The sequence below is a fragment of the Aythya ferina genome, assembly GCF_964211825.1.
Source record: "Aythya ferina genome assembly, chromosome: 9".
Classification (NCBI taxonomy): Eukaryota; Metazoa; Chordata; class Aves; order Anseriformes; family Anatidae; genus Aythya; species Aythya ferina.
In genome coordinates, this window is record NC_140305.1 from 20,456,660 (window position 1) to 20,484,377 (window position 27,718).

At 36.6% G+C, this 27,718-nt stretch overlaps 1 long non-coding RNA gene across 1 annotated transcript in view; it reads right to left on the minus strand.

The window, feature by feature from the left end:
* Nucleotides 1-27,718, minus strand: part of LOC311441203 — a 263,170-nt gene that overhangs the window by 220,037 nt on the left and 15,415 nt on the right. The window contains exon 2 of the long non-coding RNA XR_014695844.1: nt 16,158-16,222. This is a non-coding gene — a long non-coding RNA (uncharacterized lncRNA). The remainder of the gene's footprint in view (nt 1-16,157; nt 16,223-27,718) is intronic.

Genomic DNA, 27,718 nt, shown 5'->3' on the forward strand with positions numbered 1-27,718 from the left:
GTTTTACGCTAAGAAGGTGTTTTTTTTAACCTTCATAAACATTCACATAGGGTATCCAATGAAAAGTAAATTACTTATTAAGAAAGAGATTTGGAAGGTAGGTAACAAACAGGTCAAGAATGGAAAGCAGTTCAGACAACCTAGAATTCTGATGGTATTGGTAAGAACAGATAAAAGAATTACATACATTTTTGAGGACCAAACGTTACAGGTGTTTTGCAATCAGAGCTTTGAAAAAAATCACAGAATAGAAATGAAAAAAATAGAATAGAAAATGAAACCTTATTGTCTGCTAAATCAGAGACATACAAAAACCACACAATTCAAGCTAACATTAGACATCATGCTTGGGAACACGTTTTAGTGGGTGTTATTGGTGGTAGGGGGATGGTTGGACCAGATGATCTTGAAGTCTTTTCCAATCTTAATGATTCTATGATTTAAAAAATAAACAAAATCTAACTCCAATAAAAAACTCACGAATATCTTGAGTCATTCTATTAAATAATTTCTATCACCTTCATAAGATCTGCTTAGTGGACCTACCGTAGATACTCTGTGCAACTAGATTCTGTGCAACCAGATTGCATTTGGTCAGCAATCCTTGCTTTAAAATATTTACGTCAGATTTTCTCAGGAGTAGGGCTAGAAAAGGAGCTTGGAAGAAAGCAAGATGGCACAAAACTTCACTTGAGTTGCACTCTATATGCATATTGGGGCCAACTGGATATAAAATAGCAGACCAATAGGATGAATTCTTAAGTGTTACACCCAATGCTTTTTGTAGCAGTATGATAGCGTATCTGATAAAAGCCCATACACGATTGACTTATTGATGAAATGTAAAAGAACTGACAATCCTGAGAACTCTGTTCTAAATTAAAATCCAAAAGCAGTTTAATTTGGAGCTAAGCATGAAAGACCTATTCATTTATCATTTTATTTCATGAAAGGGGATAGAAGTGAAAAGCCTAATTAACTTCTCTTAAATAAAATAAAAGAGTACACTAGTATTTATTTACTGCACAGACTGCTTTGTATTGCAGGATAATTGTGTGATTATCATCTCCACTCAAGGGAAAAAAATGCATTTATTTGTTACTACTGCATCGGAGCATTATTATGGACCATTCAGCACTAGCAGATTTGCATCCAACCTGCAATGCATTCAGACAGTTGTTCATTTTATAAAATCATATTTTAAATATCATGCATTGATATCTCAGGCCACTGCCTACAGTTTGTACAATTACTTACTCCTGTTTGACTACAGCAGCTTCCTGAAAGGCCACGTGTAGGCACCCAAAGATATAATTCTACAGCTAACTGCCGGGGACTTCAGTTACAAGCCAGACTACGGAAGTCACAGTGATCACATTTAGGGACTCCTTTTTTTCCTTCACCATCAGCCTTTCAGTATCTATGTTGATTAACCAGAGCTAGTATCTTATTTTCCCTGTCGTCTCTGTTTGAAATATCATGAATTCTGGATTTCTCAGGCCCATTATGTTTCCAGGACTGTTTCAGTGTTGACTGTGAAGTATCAGAAAATGTTGACATTTTTCATGGTTAGAATTGTGCAGAATTCCAGAATACACCAAAACCAGCAGCAGTTCACTTCTATCTACCTCTTTATTCCATACCTACAAACAGTGACTTCGTGAACATAACAGCATGTGTTCTTAAGACAAAATAAACTGCAAAAAGCACAATAGAAAGCTCTCTAAAGATTTTGTTGGTGGAGTCATTATTCATAACATCCCATCACCAAAACTGCAGAGCAGAATAGTGCCATGCTCATTAGGTCATACACAAGTAAGTTTACTGAGTAATAAAACTTGCTACAATAAAAGTGAATACTGCTCATCTGTAGAATCCAAAGAACTGTGCCTTTTTAGCTGCAAGTTCAACTATTTAAGTGCATTTATTCAAAGCAAAAAATTTTCATATGAGGAATTTCTTTTAAGTTACAATATCATAAACCACATGATAATAAATATCACTGTTAAATATCACTTTATATGAAATAAGTGAACATGTGAACTAATACTGTTAGAGTTCTGAAACTGCATTCACTCCGCATCCCTTTAACTATAGACATAGCAACTGCAATATACAGTTCTTCATGACTTCAGAAGCCAGGAAGTTATTTCACATTTTGCCAATTTTTTTTTTTTTTTTTGTCAGCCTAAAGCAACTAGGATATCAGATCCTGAAAGTTTCCTAACTTTACCCAGAAGACATGATTAAACATGTTATGCTGTACCATTACTTAAAGTGCTGAAAGTAATGCATTTGTGTTACGAACTTTTAAGAACCATATTTCTACTAAAACCACTTTTTATTAAAAGTTTATATCTTCTTTTAGCGTGAATGTTACTTACAGAGCAAAATGTGTATCTTATAAACATAAAAAAAAATTAAAAAGCATCAGGTACATCACCCAAATGACACCATTGGAGGCATAGCTACTGGGGAAGTAGCACTATCACTCACAAACCGAGGCAGGGCTTTCCTCCCCACTGCTGCTCCCTGGGCAGAGCGGCCCTCACCCCATGGGTGATGCTGGGATTGGGCAGCATGAGCAGTCTCTGCTCCAGCTCCTGAGGCTCATAACTTGGTTTGGCAATGCCACACAGCTTGTTCACCATCCCCCTTCACAGAAGAGCCTTAGTGAGTTTAGATAAATTCTTCCCATCCGAGGTATGCCAATCACTGCTGGATGAACAGCACTCAGCTGATACCTGGCTCTCAGATGCAGTTCACCTGTGCAGCCAGGTGCTGCAGTCAGGCATGTTTTTTCTCCCTTTCATGTTACAGCTGTAAACCCTTCATTTATATGTTCAATAAATAAATAAATAAATAAAAAGCAGGAAAGTTTTCATTTAACAATTCATTTGTATTTTTGTGCATTTTTGATGTGACTATACTGTGTGTAGTTATATCAAGGACAACTTTAACTCTGTCTATGCTGTCATTAGAGTTCAGATTCCCCAGTAGGACTTGAAAAATTATTAAAATACAACCCAGCATATAAAGAAAAGCTGTAATCATTCTTAGTAAGAATTTGGTCCATTGTAGAATCAGTTAGATTGAAAAACACCTGCAAGACATCAAGTCTGACCCATGACTAAATCACATCCCTTAGTGCTATGTCCACATGTCTCCAACCTCCAGCAATGGGTACTTCCCTGGACAGCCCACCCCAATGCATGGGCACCCCTTCCATGAAGCAATTCTTCCTAACATCCAGTCTAAGCCCTCCTGGCACAACTTGAGACCATTGCCTCGCATCCTATCACTTCTCACCTAAGAAAAGAGACCGACACGCTCCTTGCTGCAGCCTCCTTCCAGGTAGTTGTAGAGAGCCATGAGGCCTCCCCTCAGCCTCCTTTTCTCAAAGCTAAACAGAGCCAGTTCGCTCAATCACTACTTATAACTGTTGTTTTCTAGTCCTTTCACCAGCCTTGTTGTTCTTCTCTGCAACAAGCTCGAGCAACTCAACGTCATTCTTGTAGCAAGGGGTCCAAAACTGAACACCCAGCACAGCAGCATCCAAAAGGAAAATCAGCTGCCTAGTTATCGATCATATTTAAATGACATATTAAACATCCTTTAGGAAATCCGTAAATCAAGGTGGAAAAATTCATATTCTATTCTATATGTAAGTGGAAAGCCAATGCATATAGAAAATAACTCCTCAGAAAAACTGAACAAATTGCTTTTACCTGTGTCACTCTCCCACCTCTCTACCCCTCAAAATGTTATGCGGAAAAATGTCTTTGACATAAACCTAAAAACACATTTATTCTGTCCATCAAAAAGAAGGCAATTTTGGAGAGGTTTGTTGCACTAAGAAACTCATAAAGCTTATTTAAAGCTGCATTTTAAAAGCAACTCCTAATTACCCTGTGCATAATGGATTATTAAATGAGGGCTGCAAGATTAATAGTTTACATTAAATCAAGGAAAACACCTAGATCGAACAATATTATATTAGAGAGTAGAGAAGGTATCAATTTAATCAATTAATCCAGAACACCAAAGGCAGATATCCTCAATATTAAAATATATCCAACTTTCAACTATCCACTTTGAGGGCAGCTCATTTTGAGCTGTCTCATTGAAAGCACTATAGTACATCACCTCAGGAATTAGTATTGAGACATAACATAGTTTTTCCTCTTTCAGGCAGATGAAACCTTGCACAACTTACCATACTCAAAACTCTGTTATTAAGTAGCTACCTACATTCAGATTCCTTCTTCTACAATAATAATAACAGATTCTGAAGGCCACTTCTTGTCTACACTGGCAGAATCAACTTACTCTTTCACCCACTTCAAAAGAAATAGCAAAATAATTAAACTGTGTTTATATGCATAGTAGTTTTTAAAATAACGTTACAAATCTAGATGCCAGACAGCGAAGAAGAACGAAGGCTTTTAACGTTTTAGATATCTTCCAGACAAAAGTGTTGTTTTGCCATAATGTATTCAGCTCCATTTGAGCCTCACACAGTTAACCAATATATACTAAACAGTTTTAACAAAATCAATACCTGTGTATTAGGAGGAGATTAAAGCAGAGTGAAGTACACCACCTCCCCCCAAATATTCTTAACTTTACATAAGCTGTGATAAATGTATAGTTTTAATTTTACATTTGCCAACAGTGACACCTGCTGGAAAGGAGTGTGCTCAGATTTTCTGTATTTTCAGACTCGTGCCCTAATATGACAGCTTACTTTATGGTGTGATGCAATCCAGGTTGCACATACACATGCAGTGGAGATCATAAAGTTAAATCTTTATGTATCAGAGGTTGGATTATTCAGAGGAGCAAGGGCACGCAATCCCACCCCACACACTTTTATTATTATTATTATTATTATTATTATTATTATTATTATTATTTTAAATAAATGTTTGGTGCTTCAAATAAAAGCAAAAACAAAGAATCTTATGTAAAAGTATTAGAGTATTAGATCAGTAGGACTTGAGAATTGCAGTGAAACTGGGACTGCAAAGATCTCTTGGCTCTTACTTATATTCCAAGTCACTCAAAATCTCATTCTAAAATTTTGGACATGAGACTGATGCAAAGTTCCACAATTAAACATTGTTATTTTGCTCAACCACATGCCTGTAAAAAGCCATATTAGCAAGAGCGTTTTGACTTCTAATAGTTGGAGACAACTGTGTAAACGTTGCTACATTCTTTAAATAATGTTCTTTATATTATGCATTCTTGCACCAGCACTCATCCACTGAAGTAGTTATGGTGTACTATCTTCTTTCATACTGTTTTTAAGACAGAGTTCCATGCTATGTATGGATCTTATGCAAATGCTCTTTGATTTCAAATGAGACTTTGCATACTAAGGAGTCTATTTTCCCATCAATGCAGAAGAGATTTACGCACATAAGTCCCATTACCATTAATGGGACTCACCCACGTAAATCCCCTGCACATTGATAGACCCTTAGGATTTACATTGAAATGGGTCCTTTAGAGCCATTACAATGTCAACCTTTTGCCAGGATTTTGCGTATTAACAATACTAAGCAATACGTGGAAATCTTAATGGGCAAAATCCTAGCAAAAGGCACAACACAGAATGATATGAACAGAGAAAAAAATATCTATTTAAATATGATCTCTAATTACTCATTACCTGTCCACATTCCTATTGTTTTCCAGCATTATTTTCCCTATTAAAAATTCTACCCTCTATTTTACATGACTATCCTCTTTCCTTAAGAAGCATTACTCAAAAATCTGCTCCAAAGCATCTTCAAAAAATTTAGTTTTCATTTTCCAGCTGAACAATTTTCCTCGTATTAAATTCCCTTTTAGCTGGTTACAATCTCATAACATAAAAAAAAAAAAAAGTTTAATTGATAAGCCTACATTACAAATGCAGTAGTATAAAACTAATAGTATAATTGCAGAAAGTGGAGAAACTTAGTTGATTATGAGAAAAGTAGGAGTACAAAAGTAGAATATTCATCTGTAAGCAGTGAAGCATAACTTCAGAAACTTGCCACTTCTGTACGATTACTCTGCTCCCCACAATGATAGACAAGAAAGGCAAGGTCACCTAACATTCCACATTTAAGAAAAATAAAATGAAATAAAATAAAAAGTAAAGAAAGAAAGAAAAAGAAAGAAAAAAGAAAAGCAACAGTTATCAAGTATGTTAGCAGAAATGTAGAAATGCTTGCAATAGATATATCTTCCATACACAGAAAGACAGTTCAGCTCCTAGCTGCTAATTTGGCACCTAGCTTTCCATACATTCACAAGTGCTTTAGTGCTTATACAAAAACTTGAAACTAAAATATTTCTTCAGAATTTGGTCTACCAGTAACTTAAGTGCTTGACAACCTAGCCTGGATAGGACTTGCTTGGCCCTTTGCCGCTGTGACATGACCAAGAAGCAGTATACTTGATGAACAAGCATAAATACCCCACTTGAAAAAATAAAACTTTTGCCTTTTATTTTTTACTGTTTATTCCTAAAGTTTTGTGTACTTATTTAGGGAGTTAGAATACAAAACTAACACTTTCCCTTTCAGCACTCAGCAGTCACTAAAAGCACCACATTGCTGAGTGACTGACACCTGTATGAACAGCCCCCAGGTGCAACCACCAAAGAGAACGAAGCTTCATCACTTAAATCCTGAAATATTCTCTCCTCTAGAGCACTGAACAGCAACTCCTACCTACAGTTATGGAAACTTAACATCCAGATAGCAGGCACCTGCTGTGGTAGGAAATGTATAGTCCCATTAAAAAGAAAAAGAAAAGAGGAAAGTGGTACTGCTGACAGTAACAATTTTACACGAAGAAAGCAAACAAAATTCTTATTTTACAAGCAGGAATGTACAGGTCAAGAATTACACTCTGGGGGACCAACAGCAGTTCTAGCACATGCTATCAGCCACTGCTCCCTGATACTACTGGATACATCACTGCTGTAAAGAAATAAATATTGAAAAGGCTCCTGCCATTGTTTCACAAAGAAAATTGTTTTACACTACAGATTGAGGACTCGTCTTCATTATTATAACACAGGGGGGGGAAAAAAGACATCAAAATACCAGAGAAGTAACCATGGCGATTCTTGATCTCACATACACAACAGACTATCAGCACTGTATGTGACCTTCTGCTCCCCCATGATGCAAGACTCCACTGACTTCAGCATCAGTACTGTGTCATGATCCTACAGGATCAGGCTCTTAGGACCAGACCCACAAAGTTCATTATGTAATTAAGAGTCTAGAAAGTAAATACTTCAGAGAATCTGGGTCTTAATGAACAATACAAAATGAAAATATTAGTAAAAAGAACAAACACAAAACCACATCATAGCCAGGTAGTGTGGTTCAGATCAACAGAAGGACTAAGTCTGACAGACTGATTGCAAGAATTTACTTGCCAGACAGCTAAATTCTATGGAAAATTTGCCAGCCAGCAAGTATGGGAAATCACCCTTTATTCCTCACAAACAGAATGAGTGCAAAACAAAGCTCTCTTAATCTACAGTACACCTAAGTGTATTGTAGAAGCCTGCCTAAATACCCTTATGGCTAAGCTTCAAATACTCCAGTCCGGTAGCACATTCAGAGGATGCCTAACACACCTATGGGACGGTCACTCCGTGATGCAGCTGAGAACACTGTCTTCCCCTTTCATTTAAAGGGAAAACACAAGATGGTGCTAGAGGTGGCAGTGCTCCTTTTTACATGGTATCTCAGCCACTAGAGTGCCCCCCCTTGTTTGTAGAAGTAAAGTTATCCTTTGTTTACACTAATATAATATCCCAGATGAAGGGCCCATAATCACCAGGTAACACGCTAGCCGGCAGTACAACACATCATCACTCAGAGAAGGGGACCATATTTCCACAAGAAAGAGAAACCCCTCACTTGGGAGAGAGCAGATCAGGTCCCAAACCTCACATGAGAGTTCACTCACTGAGAGCAATTGAGAATTAGACCTCGGGGAATTAACCAGGGGGAAAACAGTTACACACATGCATTAATTTACAAGTTCTGCTGTATACTAACAGGGACAGGACAGAACTGATCTCTAGGACATTATTCAGGTTTTCTACATTGCATCTAGACAACAACAACTAAAAACCATTTGAAAAAATATCCAGGTTATAATGGGCTATTCTTGCTTTTGCTGAGCAGCTGTACTTCTGTAAGAGGAGCACACATTTAACATTGCCCAGCTATCCTGATTTAACTGAGAGCCACCATGCTCTTATCAGAGGCATGCACTTGCAGGCTATTCATGTTTTGGAGTTCAAAAAGTATTGTAAACCCTGCATTCTGCATTTGCAATTAACATATGAGAAGAATTTGGGAGAGTCAGCAAACCAGGTCCAAGTGGTCAAAATTAGATTACAATTGTCATCACTCAAGATATGATGCCCTATGATCAGCTGTCAGTGAACCTTCTTCTGTACTCATCTTCATCTGTCTCTAATGACAGCTTACCAGCGTAATATCTGTATCTCTCCTTTTTGTTGTTCTGTGTTTTTTTTTTATTATTATATTTTTATCACAAAGCAATCTTGGTGTTGTCATACAGCTGCTCTATCCTAAAGTATAATGCCTAACTAGAAGCTTTTGACTCTCTCATTTTGTAGCCCATATTTCTATAGCTATAGATAGTAAACAAGTACTCAAAAAATTGCACTTTTAAAAATGCCATACCTCAGTATTGCACAGTGAACTTCTGTGACTTACAACGTCACCTCAGTTTTACTAGTCAAAATACATTTCCTTTTTTTTTTCCAGAAACAATAAAAGAATAAAAATCCTTATAACTAATACTAAAGTTATGACACTGACAGAAGCTAGGAAAATTCAGAGTTAAGGCTGACACTAACTTTTACTCACATCGCCGGGTTAAGAAGAGACAATGGCTGCCTACATGTTGGAATTCCCAGGCTTTGTTAAATATGTATCATAACCTTCACGTTAATTAAGAGGAATGTCTATCTCCTCTTTTCTCAAAAAAATAAATAATTTAATGTTTGTATTCCTTAAAACAATTGAAAAAATATAGGAATGGAAAAACAAGTGATAGATTCTTCTGTAAAATTCAGACATACTTTCACATGCATACGTACTTCTTAATAACACAGCAGACCTAATCTGGCACTGCAGAAAACCCAGGCTTGTGATTCCCTGAGTAAAACCTGCTTTTAATGTCCAATGGCCCCACAATAAAATGGGAAGGTATGGTGTTGCATGTATAGGTATAAGTCATGAGATGGCCTGATGCAACAGCCTGGGAAACCAGGGAGTAACCAGAATATCCAGGACACAATGCATAGATGTGGAAGAGAATTTTCTAGTATATCATAAATCATCCCCTTCACAAGAAAACCAGCACAAAAAGCAAATATTTTTGTATCTACAGTAATTATGTGTATGTATATATAATACACACAATAAACCATAAGTTTGGAATCCATCAATGCATTTTACTGCATTAATATCTCCCAACTTTTACACAATATCCATTTGAAATTACTATGTCTAGTTCTTTATTTTAATGGTATGATGTGACAGATCTTAAGGAATCAGTTCCAACCCAGTAACTCCTACTTTCACTCCCACCCAAACATTCAATCTGTGTATTGCAGCTGCTTTTCATAATTTCTTTTTCATTTATCTTTAATAGGCTAAATTTACAAGGCAAGTTCCTGAAAGCAAGCCAAAAAGATGTTGCTTATTCTGTTTTAAATCAAATACATTTTGACTTCACTTTCTGCTACAAATCAATCCAGAGTTTACGCTGGCTTGACAGTTTTCTTCACCCACTTTTACATGCTACCAACCCCCTTGTACGTCTCTCCTGGGCTATGGTTTTCCAGTGAATAGAATAGATATATATATTTGATGGAAAAAGACTCAAAAGAAAGTGGATTTCTGGTGGTTCTAAGCTTAAGAACATCACAAAATGCATACCAGACTAAAATGAGATCTCAGCTTCTTGCCCCACATATTTCATGGGAAAAGTTTCCACTGAGGACAGTTCCTGTCTGTTGTATTTGTATTTGAGAGAATGTTGGAATACCGGGAAAACCAAATCATTTTCTATATATTATGCAGTCAGTAACTGGATACCTGTTCTACTAAATTTCCAAATCTTGCTGCCTACCTGCCTGATACTCCTGATCAACTTGCACCATTACCCACATGCACAAGAAAACTCCCTATCTGTTTGACCTGACAGACACCAGAAGACTTCCACTGCAAAGCTTCAAGGAAAGAATCCTCAGAGATGGTCCAGCAGAGGAAACAGAAGGTGTTAGAACACAGTAACAGGCAGACTAGCGTTCTTAGAAGGAGTCACTCCCCTAAGATGTAAGGGAACCTTTTTGTACAAGGATATTTATGTTTTCTGTATGTGTAGATCATTGAAATTCCACTACTTACATGTTTTTAACTCAAAGAGATGCCATCATACTCTATCAGATTTATCAGTCTTGGAATTACGATGGAACTTAGTCTAGTATTTGTAGTTGATTTTTTTTTTTTTTTTTTTTAATAAAACCAATGATGTGATTTCCTAATAAGCATCCCAATAACCACAAAACAGGCAGTGATCTTAATCACTTCACACAGCAAGCATTAATCTTAGAAGTGGCTCCATATTTCAAGAGCTCTTCACACAGTTATACCACCTCCCACAGAATTCAAAAGTATTTTACTAACAGTACTAGATTAAGCTCATGGAACTGCAAGGTACCTAGGTCAGGAAAATAGTACGTCATAATAAACACATTTTCACAGCACATGAAATGCTTGCATAGTTAAGATAAAAAGCCTTTATTTTGATATTCTGCATAAAACTATCCTTCCTTAATCTTCTAATTTGGAAAAGTATAGCATTAATGCTAAATATGAACTCTGAAGTTGCCAGTCAGACTTTCCTCCACCCCAGTACAAGGTGTTTTATTTTGTTTTTTTTTTTAATACACATGTATGGCGCTAGCATAAAAAGAACCCTCTACTTTCTCAGATAAGAAGGCATAGATGAACCTAGAATCTTCAGCCAAGAACTGAGTCCTTACTGCATAAATAAAGGTATGGCAAAGTCACCAATCCATGCCCTAGAAAATTCTCAGATCTACAGAATAGCAGAGAAAGAGAAGAGAGCAGGAAAAGGAGATAACAAAACAGTTACAAAAAATAATCTAGGAGACATATCGTTGGTACATCGTAACATTCTTTGGTCCCAAATAAGAGGTCAAGGTAACATTCCTACAAATCACTAACTTAGAACTTCGATGACTTCAGTTAAAGTTCTACCCACCAATACTTATGAACACTTATTTGTCCATTGCAAACAGGAACCTAAGATTCATCAATGTACATAAAGTTGTAAATGTAATACACGTGGCATTCTATAATTTCAAACTAGGTTGTTTTTTTTTTTTTTCTCGTGTCTATAAAAGCTTATCCTTCACAGAAGCACAGAGAAATGACTTTATGCTACCAGTGTTTGCTTTCCCTTTGCTTTAACAGATTTTTTTGTATGTGTGTTTGTCTCGGGGTCCAAAAATACAGTTGATATAATTAGCTGAAACTATCTGAATTCACTTGTCAGTAGAATTCAGCAATAGCTATCCCAAACATTAATGCAGCATTTCAGCAGTACCTTGGAGCAGTATTTTAAGCAGAAGAGCTCCTTTCTGTTGTGCACATTTAAGGAGTCTGCTAACCCAAAACACTACTGGAGCTTCTGCAAGCTTCTACCTCTCCAACAGATTTCACCTGCTGCCTCTCTAGGCAACTGGCTCCTGTACACACTGCTAAGGAACTATGGCTACAAGACATTTAAGTCACATAAAAAGCATGAGGTTTTGACCAGAAACAGATATTACAGTCTACCACAGACTGTCGTTGTGACAGCAAGAGTACGACCTAATAAAGCAACATCCCTTGGGATATTTCTGCACATAACTCACTCCAACCCCAAATTAACCATTATTCAGGATGGTTCATTTAAATTGCTGCCTTTCAAGACAAGAAAAAGAGTCTGCATTTGAAGATGTTTGTTCATAAAGCTTAAAAAACTGGATCCTCAGAAGACATCATGGGCAGGTGTGCCACTGTGGCTTGTCTGCATATCGTGGCACAAGGAACGAGACTGCTGTGCTCTGTACAGCCCAGTGAGTGGAGTACTCACTGGAGGAATGAAGAATAAATGGCCATCTAACAAAGCATACAGGGCTGTGGTACAGGCTGCTCTAAATATTCCACCTGTACCAGACTGCAACAAAACTACTTCAAAAAATTTAAGTAAAATGGAAGGCATGCCCTATAGGTGGGATGAGAAATACCACAACAAGGGCATCCCTTGGTGGTAATTACAAATGCACATCAAGCCTTTATACACATATGTAATGAATGCACAGCTTCCACTTCTTGATTCAGTTTGAAGCTGTATGCAAACAAAGAGCCTTGCAGCAAACAGTACTTTTGCCTTTGAACCCTATTATGGGTCAAGACTTTTCACAGAGTGGTTACTAGACCCCTCCTGAAGTTTTGCCCTTACTCACCAGCTTAGAACAAATTGCTGGGAGAGGATAGAGCCAGCTAATTTCATGTTGCTGGTGGTATGTTATTATGAACACAGTCTCTGAAGAAGTTGAAGCACCAAATACACCTTCGAGTGTCTCTGAAGTCTGCTCTATTAAACAGAAAAATGAAAAAGATGAAAATGAAAAAAAAAGGAAAAGATTGCAACTTACAGTTCCCAGCTGTGCCACAGATTTTTATGGTCTCCAAATACATAAAATAAACAACAAACAAACAATTTAAAGGAATAAAATGAAGTCTTCTTTATCCCAAGCAACTACAAATATAGCATTGGACCCACCCATCCAACCCCCAGCTCCCCTTGGCAGTGGCAAAATATTCTACAACATCTTTCTGTATTACCTTGTATGTAAAGCAAAAAGTTTGTCATCCACAGAGAAAATCACTTACGCTTTCCTTATGACTAAGTGGAAAGTCCAAGCGCTCAAAATTACAAAAAGATTTTCTGAGATATTTTGCGGATGTTCTAAGAATCCACAGTGAATAAACTGTTTAAAAATACTCTTTATCACACAGTTGATGCTGAACAGCAAGTTTTATTTGCATTATAGGGCTGACTCCACCAAACTCACAATGGATGGTGCACCAGAAATGCAACTCTTACAACGGTTCTAAGTGCCCACAACAATACTATAATGACACAATAATAATTACAGTACTTTAATGCATTGGTATTGTTGTCCCATTGACAACCACGATGCTCATTAAAAGCCATATATGAAGCTTGAAGAACTTTCGAATCATCCTGAAACATTTGGGGATGAACTTTACCGAACAAGAGAGAACTGTGAAGGTTTACTCCACTTTTCAAATTAAGACCAACAGTGCTACAACACCCTCAACCTGGATGAGCGGAAAACATAACTGGAAGGAAAAGTTTTACTTACAGGCAATGCAGAACCCTATAGGGCGCATGAGGCTGAGGAATTAACAACTTCCTTTGTTCCCCATCTCTTACTGTTTCAGACATTTAAAAAATAAATGCCACTGAATATCCATTGAACATTTTTCCCTATCCAAATCTACCTCAGTCTGATTAAACACCTGAATAATCTAATTAAACAACTTAATCTTGGGCACTAGAATTATCTACTTATATTCAACAGTGGATTCAGCAGATGCAACAACTCACTCCTATTGCTAACCTGTCATAGTGTGCATTTCCTTGTTCTGTTTGTGCTGTAGTGGATTATCTTCTCAATTGGGAGAGTGCTTTTAAACTTATTTGATATACCTTCAGTTCCCCATTTTATCATTTTGTTACTGTAAACTCATCTCATATATTCAAATCAGACTATATTAATTACGCATACAAGTTAAGTACATAATTATACACATTCTCAAAAAAAAAAGTAGTCACCATGTGTTGCTATGAGTCTTTCCTGCAACAAAGCCTTCTCAACAGGTGATTGAAATGATAGAGCACATTTACTAAAAAAGTACTGTAATTTATTATGCTAATTCTTCACAACACACAATGTACTTGAGCTTGACAGGTTCAAGCACAAGGCTTGTCAACTTGAAATCAGGAGGCACTTAGCAGCCTATAAGGTCCAACTCATGTTAAAAACCTTAGTGGTTTACCAACATTTTGCCACAAATGGAATATTGTCAGAGTGCAACTCAGCCCAGGGAAGAGTTTAGAAAACACCCATAAAAATACATAAATAGAAGGGAACAAATCTGAACTCCCTAATAACTGTCATCCTAACTCAAGTCATCTGTTCTGCTTCTGAGATTGCATCCTTAAAGAAATGCAAAAAATATTCACAAAAAGGAAAAGATCACAAAGAAATTAAAGTCTGTGTTCTCTGCATGTCCCATGTAATCATTAGTATTTATTTATATTGAAACAGGTTTCAAACTTTTGAAGCAAAGTGTGCTTCACTGCACACTTTTAGTTTTCAAGCTACACTGTGCTTCGAAAAGCACATAGTATGACCACCAACTTTGATTCCATGATAAGACCATGAGGGATACTCTCTTGCTCTGTTATTGTATCATTTGTTAAATAGCCGTTTAAAAGTGTTTAAAAAGGTTTGACAGTCTTTAATGAAAAATATAAGTTAAAGAAGGTATACAGTAGGAAGGATGTAAAACTAAAAAAATAAAGGTTGTTTAATATTAAGCAAGGCAAAGTGAGGCAGGTGGAAGATAATCATTTAACTAAAACAAACAATATATAATACCAGCTTGCAAGCCTGTGAAAGCAGTGTTATGTAAACAACATGATTCAAAGGAATTCAGCTAGTTGTATCTTTGTTTTTACATGCTCAGCACTAGGAAAGTTTCCCATTAATGCATTCTCTGATCTACTGAGATATCAAAGAGCAAAGCTACTAACTTCACAGATCTCTTCATCAGTTCCACATATATGAAAAATGGCAGACAAAATATGCAACAGTGAGTTTCAGAAAGTTTGGGGGAAGAATTATCCATGTTTGCTGTTTTAAAAGTCAGTCATTAGGAGGCAGCAAATGGCTCAAAACCATGACAGAAACAAATCCTGTAGGAAATTGAAAGTGAATAGGATATTAAGAACTAGAAGTAGAAATAAATTCAAATGCAAAAGTGACTTCTTAACATTCCCCAATTCAATCAGATATCAAAGAAAATACTTTGGAAGCTATTTGTTAAATAATTTGGGATCTAAGTACTGAAGCTGCAATCAAACTTCACGTGGTTGTCTTCGGATTCTTGGTAATGTTAAAAAGCAAAGCACTTATTCCAGCTTGTTTTCCTACAGCATGCTAAGTTGATATTTCAGCACTGTATACACATACATAAGGAACACACCCAAAAATATCACATACCATTTCATCCAAAACAAGCAGCTTACAACCTGGAGTTGACAGTTCTAAATTATTTACATGGTTTCTGTATTCAAAGTAAAAGTGAAAAACCAATGTGCTTTTACTAGTACTTCATTGAAAATAATAAGATCTTGCCCGTAACATTCATACCTCTCTATCCTTTCTACCAGGATACAACATAAAACAGACTAAAAATAACACATACGATAAGTTTTCTTTAAAAGATGATAATAATAACCACCAACAACCACCCCTGAATTTCTTCTATACTGCCCACATTTTTGTAAAATTAACAGTAACATTTTATATTGTGCAATCAAAAAGCTGTATTTAAGATGAATTTTTATCCTGAATAAAAACACAAGTGGAGAAATGAGAACTACTTTGCATTCTAAGCAAATCTATAAATACAAAAAATATTAAAACATGGGCTATGTTTGCTCAGACATGTAAATCAGTGCTTATTTCAGAGATTGTAGTATCTTCAATGCAGAATAATACACTTATCGGTATCTGACAAAACAGTTGTGGTAAGTAACAGACTGATAAGAAGAGCTAAATTACATCATCAATATCTCTCATTAATAGATTCATACAGTTATACAGCATTAATACTTACAATATAGAATCTGCAATTAATCAAACATTTTCATCTTCTCCAGGTCAATCATGAAATACGAATAACAAAAACAAGGCATAAACTTACTATTTGTGAGGTGTCCACACCGTCCTTTGGTCTGAGTCAATGGGAAATAATTACCACTAGGAAATCTGGTAAGCAGAAATACAATAAAAATAAACATTAGCATGCCAAAAAGGATAAACTCAGCTTTCCTGTAAGTATTTCTCCCCATAATACTTCACAGGGAAGGTTAAAAAAAAATAACAAGACCAACAAAAACCAAAAAAGCCCCAAAGTTGAAAAATATAAACATTTAAAACACAGTCCAGCAGTGTTCAAGGATCCTTGCCTCTCAAACTTTAAAGCAGCACAGACAAACGTTGAGACGCCTATAATAGAACAAAAATCCAAGTTCTCAATCACTAGTTACGCAGTATGTGTCAGTAAGGAAGACAATTTCCAAAATAATGATTAATGTATTATCCAGATTTTTTTCCTCTCTCTCTCTTTTCCCCTTCCCATTCAGGTTTTTCTTCTTATAAAATGCACATAGGTTTTTTCTTCCCTGTACCCTGACTCAGGCCTGGCTTTGAAATACATTTCAATCTCTCAACACAGACTGCTTTCACTGCATTTAGAGTCCCACCAAGGCCCAGCTTTAAAAGCTACTGATTCTTTTTTTCTTTAGCCTTCCTCACAAAGGAAGGGTATTTTGTAAATTACCAGCTCGTTCAGATCAACAAAAGGTACTTTCATAGAAAGCCCCATTTGATTTTGCTCAAATTTGATTACAAGGATGGAGAAAAGGAAAGGAAGTCAAAAAGAAAAACCCCAGATGGCTTTTTCATTCATCTCAGTGAATGAGCTTTATCTGTGCCTTTTGAAACTGTAGCAGTGGAAAAGCATTTCTGTTGGCTTAAAAAACTTGACAAAAATTATTGGTTTGCCATTTCTCATGTAACTGCCATTGGGAACTGGATGAAAAGACTTTTTCATGGGATCGCCTGCTTGGATCAAAATAATGGAGATTAGGTATTTCATTATAAATTACAGTGGGAGATAGAGCAGGCTGTCATATTAATAGCAACCTGCTCATGGCCTTCAATGGTAGCTATTCTCCTAGACAAAGGACCAAGGGGGTTGTCTATTGAACTTGTACTTTAGGCCTGATCAATTTTCTATCATCAAGGCAAAAGGTGAGGTGACTAACAAAAGAATTCACACATGACTGACCTCATAAGCCTATAGATAAAACAGCTTAAAGAAACAAAACACATCCTGAAATTATGGGTGATAAACTGTATAAAGGAAAAAGAAGAGAAATGATAGAAAAAGGGAAAGAAAGAGCATGTGGTCTATAATTCTCCCTCCCTTCTTAGGTGAATGGACATATTAAAAGCTACTTGTTTTCAGCTGCAGATAATTGCAGCGTTTGCTATGCCACGTTCTGCCTTAAATCTTTCTGTGTACTTTTTCTCCAACACTGTTCCAGTGATTTCATTCACGAGTAACCACAGTATTGTGTTTAATATAGAAGTTCCAAGAGCTGTAGCCACACACAGAAAGAATTACATGTAACATCATAGAAAGATGTCACACAGGCATCACATTTATAACCAAGCTACAGGAATAGATACCATCATATGGGTCAGTATTCTCTTCTATAAAACCTTGCTAGTTAGGTGAAAGTTGGATAACTGAGTTACATACCTAGAACACAGCTTGGGAGTCTCGGGTCCTTTCTTTCACCAAGAAAATTTCAATTTCTTTTAATTTTATATGACATGCAAAAGTAGCATGTAAAAAGCTCCGAATATATTTCAGCACCCATACAAGCACATTATCTGTGTTTCTTGTGTTGCTTCCCGGGAGATTAAGACCCTTTTGCAGTAGTACCATTCAATTTTGCCAATCAGCTATAGATATAAGGAGTGAACTCTCCTTAAGTCAAATATACCTATCAGCATAATGCCGACCAATTTCTGTCAAGATCAAGATCTGCTCCAGTTATAGATACTCAATTATTCAGAACAGTTCTATGCAAAGAAATCTATAGTTCCCTATACATCTTAGCCCTGCTGAAGTTTCCCGTGAAGACCTTGAAGTGTTCATATCTCCTCTCATGACACTTGCAAAACTAAGGTGGAACTGTAGGATCATGCAAATATGTGTATTTGAAGGTCAAAACATCAGGTAAAGCAGCTGAGAATTACAGAGCCAATTCCCTTCACAATTAACAGCAGTACCCAGCAGTCTACTTCCGTTGCACCAGAGGAGAAGAGAGCAGTCAGAAACTTGATTTCAAGTCCCAGCTACACGCCCACCAAAAAGTCAGTATATGCCAAGTTTTCTAAGATATTTAGGAACTTTTTGTTTCAGCCCTAACACTGCAGTGACACTGCAGTTTCAAAAATGAAGCTAGCCAGTGATTTGGGGCTCTTTGCTACAGATCACAAAACTACTTGTTTGCAGAGCAACATTTTATATAAAAGACACTGAAATCATTCAGACTGAAAATGAACACTTTTTAGTGAGGTAAGATCCAGAAACAGCCAGACAAAACACATGGGAGCCTACAGACTGGTGTATGGTAGGAACTTCTGAGCCACAATTTTGCTGCAGAAGCTAGTTGATTGTCAAATTGTAGACTGAGAAGCAGTGGGGAAAAAGTAAAAAAAAAGTATATTCATTATTACATAGAAACACTAAATAATTAGTTATAAACACCTTGTACAGAAGATAAAAGTGAAGATAGTCAAAACAAGAGCAACATGTGTTAAGCTTTGGCTGCCAAGGCAAAAACTGCAAGTCACTGCCAGACCATATTTATACACTGTATGTAGCACAAACACTTGATATAGTATTTGAAACTAGTAAAAGCCCTAGTGGCAATGGTATCTTTCCATTATCTCAGAGATGCACTGTTGATTACTAAATCAGTAGCAATTAATCCCAACTTTACATCCCCTATGAGGGACTGTTCTAAGCAGTTACAGAAGAAAGAGCTCTTGTAATCACTGTAGATGGCTGTCTGAAAGCACCAGCTCTGTGCTCAGTTAGCAGTGAGAAAGGCAAACTGAACATTAAGAGCTATGAGAAAAAGAATATAGACCACGCAGAAAGTATTTTGTTACAGCATTGATATAGTTTGAATACTCCCATAAAAAGAGTCAGAAGGCAACGCACCACAGGACACATAGGTACAACCACGTACTTGAGAAGTAATTAGGCAACTGCTGCCAGCCACCGAGATATGGTTGGACTTGACCCACAGAACACATCTCACATAGGATAAAAGTAATTTGTAAGTCTGTCATGAACTCTGGAGAAATAATCAAAGCCAACTACAAAACACCACCACACATACAGACATTATAGTGTTCTGGTAAGCCTTAATGATAAAGGCCCACGCCCTCACATCCCAAATCCTAACCCCACAGCACCGCCTGCAAAAGTGCCTCAACTTCATTCAGCCACAACACTGCTGGGTACATTGCCCTCAGAAGCAGGAAGGCATGGGAAATTTTGGCCCAACCCCCAACCAAGTTCTGTTGCTCCAAGAGCCCAATATACACCGAAGTGAACGCTGCATTTCCCGCTCTGGACCTCTCCACAGTGATAAAATGCTATTCTTGCCCAATCAGCTACTCTTTTTGCTAAGGGGCTATTTTTGTATTACAAGTTCAGATCCTGCTGAACACCGACATCTGGGTTGAAGCACCAGTAACTGGCACAAGGACCCAGAATTAACAATATCTGAGGTGAATTTAGACTGGAAAACATTGTTGATACAAAGGCTGGCTTAATTTTTGATAATTGTCAAATAGGAAGCCTCAGAGTAATAACCAGAACTGATATTCCCCCCCCCCCCCCAAACATTTTTCACAAGAATTTATGAATAGCTTTTTCACTTTTGAATGATAACATATTAATCTAAATTAAATTTCTTAGGTAAATGAACAAAGCTCCTTCCAAGCTTAACTTCTCTATTTGTGCTCCTGTAAGCACTCAATCTGTTTGGACATACTGACTCCAGGGTAACAGAATCATTGCCATAGCTAATGAAAATAATTCAGAGAGCATTCTGAATAAGAAATGTCCACTTCAGTAATTTAAATATAAAAATATGTAGCCGCAGTGAGCCAAGCCAATCAGGACCTCCAGAATAACTCCCCTTGTTGAACAGCCATAAAGGCTGTTTTCTTCTAACAACTTTTGTCTCAGATGTGTTTGGCTTGTTCTCAGTGAAATAACTGGACTTATTTTTTTTTCCCCTTTGGGGGTGGGGGGAACATCCATCTTTTTTTTTTTTTCCCCCAAATTTCTTTTTTAAATATTTGTAAATAATTTTTATAATGTACTTTCACAAAATAAAGCAGACAGCATGACATGATACATTGTGATCAGCTGTACTGGCCAAATGAAACATCTTGCTTTCTGATGAGGCCCACCTTATCAAAAAAAAAAAAAAAAAAAAAAAAAAAAAAAAAAAGGACAGCACACATGCTCAAACATTCCCTGAGCAGGGACCTGCATGAGAATAACATTAAAAACTGTGTACTTCTCAATCTCTGGTTAGAAATGTCTGCATTATTTTTTTTTAATTATAATTCAACACATTCTTGACAATGTGCAAAAACAATAACAAAAAGCAGCAAATACAGCCAATGCTACAAAATCCTTTAAAATAGATTTTTATCTACCAATAAGGGAAAGTAGATTCAAAAGACATTTTACAGTGAAGGAAGACAGTAACATTCCTAATTTAGCCCAGCGTGTGACCAAAGTGATGCAGAAGCACACGCAGTAAAAATATTCCTCCTGTTTATAAGTTATTTTGCAGCCACTAGATACACGAGCACATAGTATCACTTATATCTCCCTAAGTCTTTGTTTTGTATGTACTTGGTTATAATCTTTTTTCTTTAAAAAGATGAATAGTCTAGATCTTTTAGGGTTGTAGTTCTTTCATTATCAGCTTTAATTGTGCTAGGCAGGAAGAGAGCTAATAAGCATGAAGAGTCTGTCACATATCATTAACATTTTAAACCACTGTGGTTGCTAAACCCAAGCAACATTAATAGCATTTGAGGAAGCAATGCTATAGGCCAGAGAAAGTAAAAACATAAGCTAGCTTGTTTTCTGGCTTCTGACTGCATAAGACATAAAACAAAACTATAGATGTCTGTTGTATAGTTTCAGGTAGAGGAGAAAGATTTATGACAAGACAACTAGAGGTGAGTGCTCTGCCAGGAACTCACTCCCATTTGGGCAATAAAAGGTGGGTTTGTGTTTAAGTGATTTGGTTCACCTTGGCTGCTGCACTAAGGCATGCAAAAGGACTTTTTGGGAAGCCATTCCTAAAGCACTCAGAATTTAAAAGTCAGCATACTGAATTTCACCTGCCACCTAAAGGAAGGCAGTATATGGCAAGGAGCACAAGCCTGAAGTACTCTTGCCGTGAAACTACATTAATAAAAAGGCTCCCTCCTCCACACTCACCCCTGACCGAGCTCTTTATTCCTTTCAAAGTTTCCTTGTCTTCCAGCTCTTTTCTCCTGCTTAGATTCCATCGTATCACTTCTGCTTTCCTGACTCATTTTTTTTCAAAACCACTGTAAATATACAGAATATACAGTTCACCTGTATATTCTGTAAGAGGGGGACCAGGAAAACTACTGGTTCATCAGCAGCTTAAAGGTAAAAGAAAGCTATTGACATATCATGTCATGAAGTCTGAAGTGTTTACTGCTTTATTGACCACTGTTACTAAGAAGGTCAATTGTAATCAGATAGCTCCCACAATTAAAACTACAAACAAAAGGGGACAACATCAGAAGAAAACAGGGAAGCCTGTTATCACTAGAATTATTTCTGAAAACACTTGATGGATGGATATGGATACAAAAGCCTTTAAAAAAGCAAAACTAATGCCTGCCTTAAAGAACAAATTATAGACTGGTTACTGTAAATTTCTTTCGCAGTTTAAGTCATCTCAGAGAAAAAAACAAAAAAAAAAAAAAAAAAAAGGAAATGAGTAATTGCAAGCATGAATTCATCAGGAACAAGGCATCATAATGTAACAAGCCATATGCTTTGGGAAATACCTGATGTCATATGACATGTTGTTCGGAAGACTATCTCCCAGTCTGACTAAAAAAAATCTGAGCTAAATGTCATTACTATAGGGTAAATAGCCATAGAAAAAGAATGATACTATAGCTATCAGCTACACGCTGTATAAAAAGGAAGAAGGTAGCAGAGGGAGTTCTTAGTCAGCACTGAATCCAGTGTTATTCTTGATTTTCATCATTAATCTTGATGACAGGAGAGAGACCACTTCCACGGTGCTTGTCTAAACTAGGAAGGTCTGCCGTCACACAATTAGAGTCCAAAAAGACCTTAGCAGAAATGGTTTGCAAAAGATTAACTGTGATTCAAGGATAAGTACATTATTTCCTTCTCATAAATAATAAACTGCAGAAATGTAAGTTGAGAAACAGCATAGTAGTTCTGCACTAAAGGATCTAGATCAGAAGCTAAACCTGAATTTCTAAAGCTATTGCAGATCTCATACAGGAAGCCTTATGGACAGAATGAGCATGCCCTGGATGCCACCCAAAGTGATCTTTTTGCTTTTTTTGATGAGGCCTCAAATGGATTACTGTTTAGCTGTGGATATCACCTGCACGTTAAAGCTAAGGTGTAGCCACTTTGTTCTCAAGACTGCTGCACTTTCAATCTACAAGAAAAGACTGGAATATTGAAGCTTGTTCTAGAAAATAATTTAAAAACAACACACAACACATCACCTCAACAGAACAGAAATGTGTGCTTATGCTAGAGCAATGGAGATTTGTGTTAGACATTAAGACTTTGCAGAGTTAGATACACAAGGATAACATGACAGTCCCTGGATAGCTTTAGAGACTGGTTAGAAGAGTGTGTGTTGGGAATAGGTAAGCTATAACAGGTTCTGTATTTAAGACAAAATTCATGTCAGCCTTAAGCCAACAGTACAGTCACATGGTCTTCTTAAACTGGACTTCCCCATTCCAGGCTAACACAAGTGATTTCCACATTCTGACAACTCAGGTTTCAATTACCATGACAACGTGAACACATAATTATATACATGCATCAAAAGCAAAACTAGACAAGTAGAAAAGATCCAGAGAATTTTGTGTTTACATGCATGCTAGAAAAAGTAAAAACAGACTGGAGTAGATTTCTTTTAATGTTGTATTTTCACAGGGGAGCATAATTTAATGTTATTTTGCTAACTGTTAATTTGAATTAAATAAAATATGAAATAAACAACATGATTATGCCATACTTCATTTTATCTAAATTTTCAGCCCCACAAAAAATAACACCCATTAAAGTTCCCTATTCAGTTCAGATTTTGAGTTGGTTCTTATAAATAGTTAGGTTTTAGGGAGTGACTGGTGTAACAGCTTTCATCTATCAATTTATTATCATCAAAATAAATGATTTGACAAGAATACTTGCACAATGACAATTACAAGGTATTTTAAAGCTTTTTTTTTTTTTTCTTTTTGGTAAATTGTGCTTTCCTGAAAGGCTTTGGAATCACAAGTTTAAAAATGGTGACTGCTACTTAAAAACTTGTCTTTAAGAAACATCTAAAAATCCTTCTTTTTGTTAAATGTCATAACATAGTTATATCTGTTCCCAGTAATTTATTTCAACATACATGTGAATGATTCCAGTGTCAGTCTTGGCACCCATTCATTGATAATTTATTTATCCCCCATGGTGGTATCAATAAGCTCTTCAATTATTATCAGTTAGTAACAGCTGTGGTGGCTTTTGAGGTAAAATGAGAGGTCTTTAGAACAGAAACTGAAGTCCTCTTTTCACTAGGACACTGAAGTTGGTAGCTAACTTTGGTATTAGTTTCAACTACTGAGCCCAGAGCAGGAAACTATTACCACACTCCTGGGTAATCAGTCCAATTCATCAAGTTACATTCACACAACTTCACCTTGCTGACATCTAATTGTTTAGAAGCAGAAAAAAAATATATATATATTTTGCTGTAAAATATCAAAAAAAAAAAAAAAAAAAAAAAAAAAAAGTGGAGTAACACCTTCAGGAGTATAGGACCAGTCACTGACCATTTTCCCTAGAGGGAACATGCACCTTTTACCAAGATGCAAAACCTTTCCCCTTTACAAGCTCTGGCTTTGCCAGCATGTGGGATTTAGCCAGTGCTCCCAGGATCACGGTGTCAGAAGCACCTTGTCAGTAACCTGCACGGCTCACTTGTGTTTGGAAGAAGCTTTGACATTTCTACTTTCCCAGACTGTTGTATTGAAGGAGCCTGGGCAGATAAACTAAACCAGAAGTAGGAAATAGTACTCACCAAGCTGATTTCAAAGAGCAGCACTTATATTATTGAACTGATAAGACTATTCGGATTCACTTTTCAAAATGAATAGAATGGATGTCTTTGAACGTCCTTCAGAAAAGGATACAAAAAAGGAAATCTCATGCAGGTATGAAAACATTAAACAAGCACTTCCACAGGGGAAAAAGAGAAAAAAAAAAAAAAAAAAGAGAATTTCAGTTCATTTAAATGAATGACAGTAGAGTCCTGAACCTCTAATGGTGGCAAGATTTTGCCTGAGATATATTTTAATCTGAGAACAAAATAATGTGAACTAGGATAAGAAAAAGAGAAGATGTTTCCTGATTGTAATGACTAAAAATAGGATCCACCCAGTTATGCCATGACAAAACAAGTCTTGTGAAACAGGACAGTGAAAAACATTATCATTTCACTGGCAGTGCATCTATGACTCTGTATGTTTTAATGGACTATATAACCCACAACTCACCACAACTCACAACAATCTAGAAGGAAATTCTGTGAAAGTTCTGTAATGTGATGATTTCTCACCTCCAAAAATAAATAAATAAATAAAGCTTCACTGTTAAATTATGGTTCTCTCAACACATAGCCACTGTGGAATGAGAAAGTCAGTTGTGCTGACATTTTGGAACAAGTTACATTTTTTCCTTTGTGCGGTAGCCAGGAAAGAAGTTGTTTCTGTTCTATTTTGACTTCACCAACCTAAAGTGTTGAATATTAATATGCCGTATTCACCAAATTTGGCAGGTAGAACCACTTGACAAGGCAGAGGTCAAACTACAAATCATGTTGTAAAACAAAGAAAAGAAAAATAGAGGATCAAGAAAGATTTTGAGTTGTTAGAAGAAGAGCAGCATCTTTTAAAGAAAGAATCATGGTAATGTTCAACTATTTTAAACAAAATAAACAAGTTAGCATTCTAAAGTTGTAATATTGTTCAATCCTTATTAGGAAGTCAGGTAGATCCATAATAATAGAGAGCAAGGTTTCAGTCTTAAACTGTTTCTGCCATGGATAAGGGTAGGGTAACTAGCATACATTTCTAATATAACCTATTTTTAGTTGTAACTTCTCTTTCCATAGACTAGTTATTATCAAGAAGGATAGCTATAAACATGAAAGCTTAGTTTATAAATAAATAAATAAAAGCTACAGGGTATCTGGCTTAGGAAGTCCATTGAGAATAACAAATTAAAATGGTTCTCCAAACATAGGTTTCAAACTTTACAGGTTCATCAGAAAGTTCTTAGATTACCCAAACAAACAAAACCCATATCAGGAAGAGAGACCAATCTATTAAGACTGCTGTTTTTGAAAACAAACAAACAAAACATAGTATCAGAGGAAGCTACCCAAAATTTCTTCCAGTTTTGTTTTGAAATAAGAAACTAAGTTTAGTTTCTACATATAAAGCTCTCTATACATGTAGAAGCTAATCTAAACTAGCTTTACATCACCACACACACACAAAAATACATTTAAAAAAAAAAAAAAAAAAACCAACACCCTCACTTCTAAATTCAATGGAAAGATTTGAACAGGACAAGTTAGAACTCACAGCACTGCTTTCAGCTCTGCACTACACCCCACAAGACAACGTTTAGTAGTTTCTTTACCAGCATAGGTGTGGTTGAGTGCAGTTAATTGATTACAGCTAGCAACAACTGTGATAGAGGAAGGGCATGAGGGTTGTATCCTGAGCTTTTTACTGCTTCCTCCACTCAGAAAATCATCTTTGTTGTGTACCAGCTTAGCTGTAGCCTTGAGTTTCAGTCTTAAAATACATCTTAGATGAAAGAGCTTTTCTTCCATCCCACTGCCATAGGTCCTTCCCCGTGTACTTATGTCTGAAACTTGTTCAGCAGAACTTTGTCAATAGGGATCAATAAGGAAACTGCAAGTCTATTTTTTACTATTACCATTTTCTGTATGGTAAATTATTAGAAGTTCATAACGGAGGTTCTGTTCTCAGTATTCCTCTGAATCTTGAGCACTTTTAAAGCATAAATTAAAGAAAATAAAATGTATTAGGAAAGTGGAATTTAGGAAAGTGGTAGAGCCTTAGTTTGTAATTCAAGTCTAATTCCTCTATCAACATCATGTTAATGTATCTTTGAAAAATTCCATCATAATAATAAATTCAAAGGTTTTTGCTATTTTTCAAGTAGTGGCAGAAACAGTAGTTTGATGTCAAAGAAAATAATAAATTTAACCATCTTCCTGATTAACCAGGCCAAATTTACATTTTCCAAGCACCTGAGATAAGTTCTGTTCTTACCATATAAGCTATAAAACTTCATCTACTTCTGTTAATAGTTTTTTTGTTTGTTTTTAAGTAAAAGCTTTTGCTCTCCAATAGATCTCCTACATCATAAAAAGAGACAAAGGTATTTTCATTGCATGAATTATTCAAGGATCAAGAACAGGAAAATAAAAAGAGTTTGATCTAGTGACCTCCCAGGTGACTTTGTTTATTTTTTTAATAATATATATATATTATAATAATAATATGTATTATTATATTATATATATTCTATAATAAATGTAATCCACTTGTAATAAAATCTTTACAAAGGATTTAGAAGTTCCACACATAGCTATAATTAATGACAGGATGTTTCTAACTACAACATTGAGACAGAGCAAATAGGCCTTTCAGAGATATCAGGAGCGACATTTTCTAATTCACCTGACATTACCACTTCTAGCTAATGACACTTACTATATTCCTCAGACTTGCTCTCCTTTATCTCCAGGCTTTCATAATAAGCATTAGCTTTGGAAAGTGTTCCCTTTTAAAATTAGGAAATTAGAAATCAGCGCCATCCGTGCTGGGAGTTGGTGACATGGTGGCAGCGGCCTCTGTGAGGAGAGGCTGGCACGGTCAGCTCATAAGGGCCACGCCACAGGGTGCCCCAGAGCCCGCCAGCCATGCCGGTGGTGTTCCTGGGAACTCAAGCTTAAAAAGAGGCAAAATGGTGCCTGACAGTGAAAAGTGAGGAAAAAAGGTGTGAGAAACAGCCCTGTGAGCACCCAGCTCAGGGAAGAAGGAGGGGGAGGAGGTGTTGTGGGTGCTGCAGCAGAGATTCCACTGAGGAGACCCACGCTGTGGCCTGTGGAGGAGTGTGACAGAGCTGGTGGCTGCTCCACGAACAAACAGCAGCCTGTGGAAAGCCCACGCAGGAGCAGTTCTTGAAGGACTGCAGCCCTTCAGCCCTGTGGAAAGACCCACGTAGGGTAAAAGTGT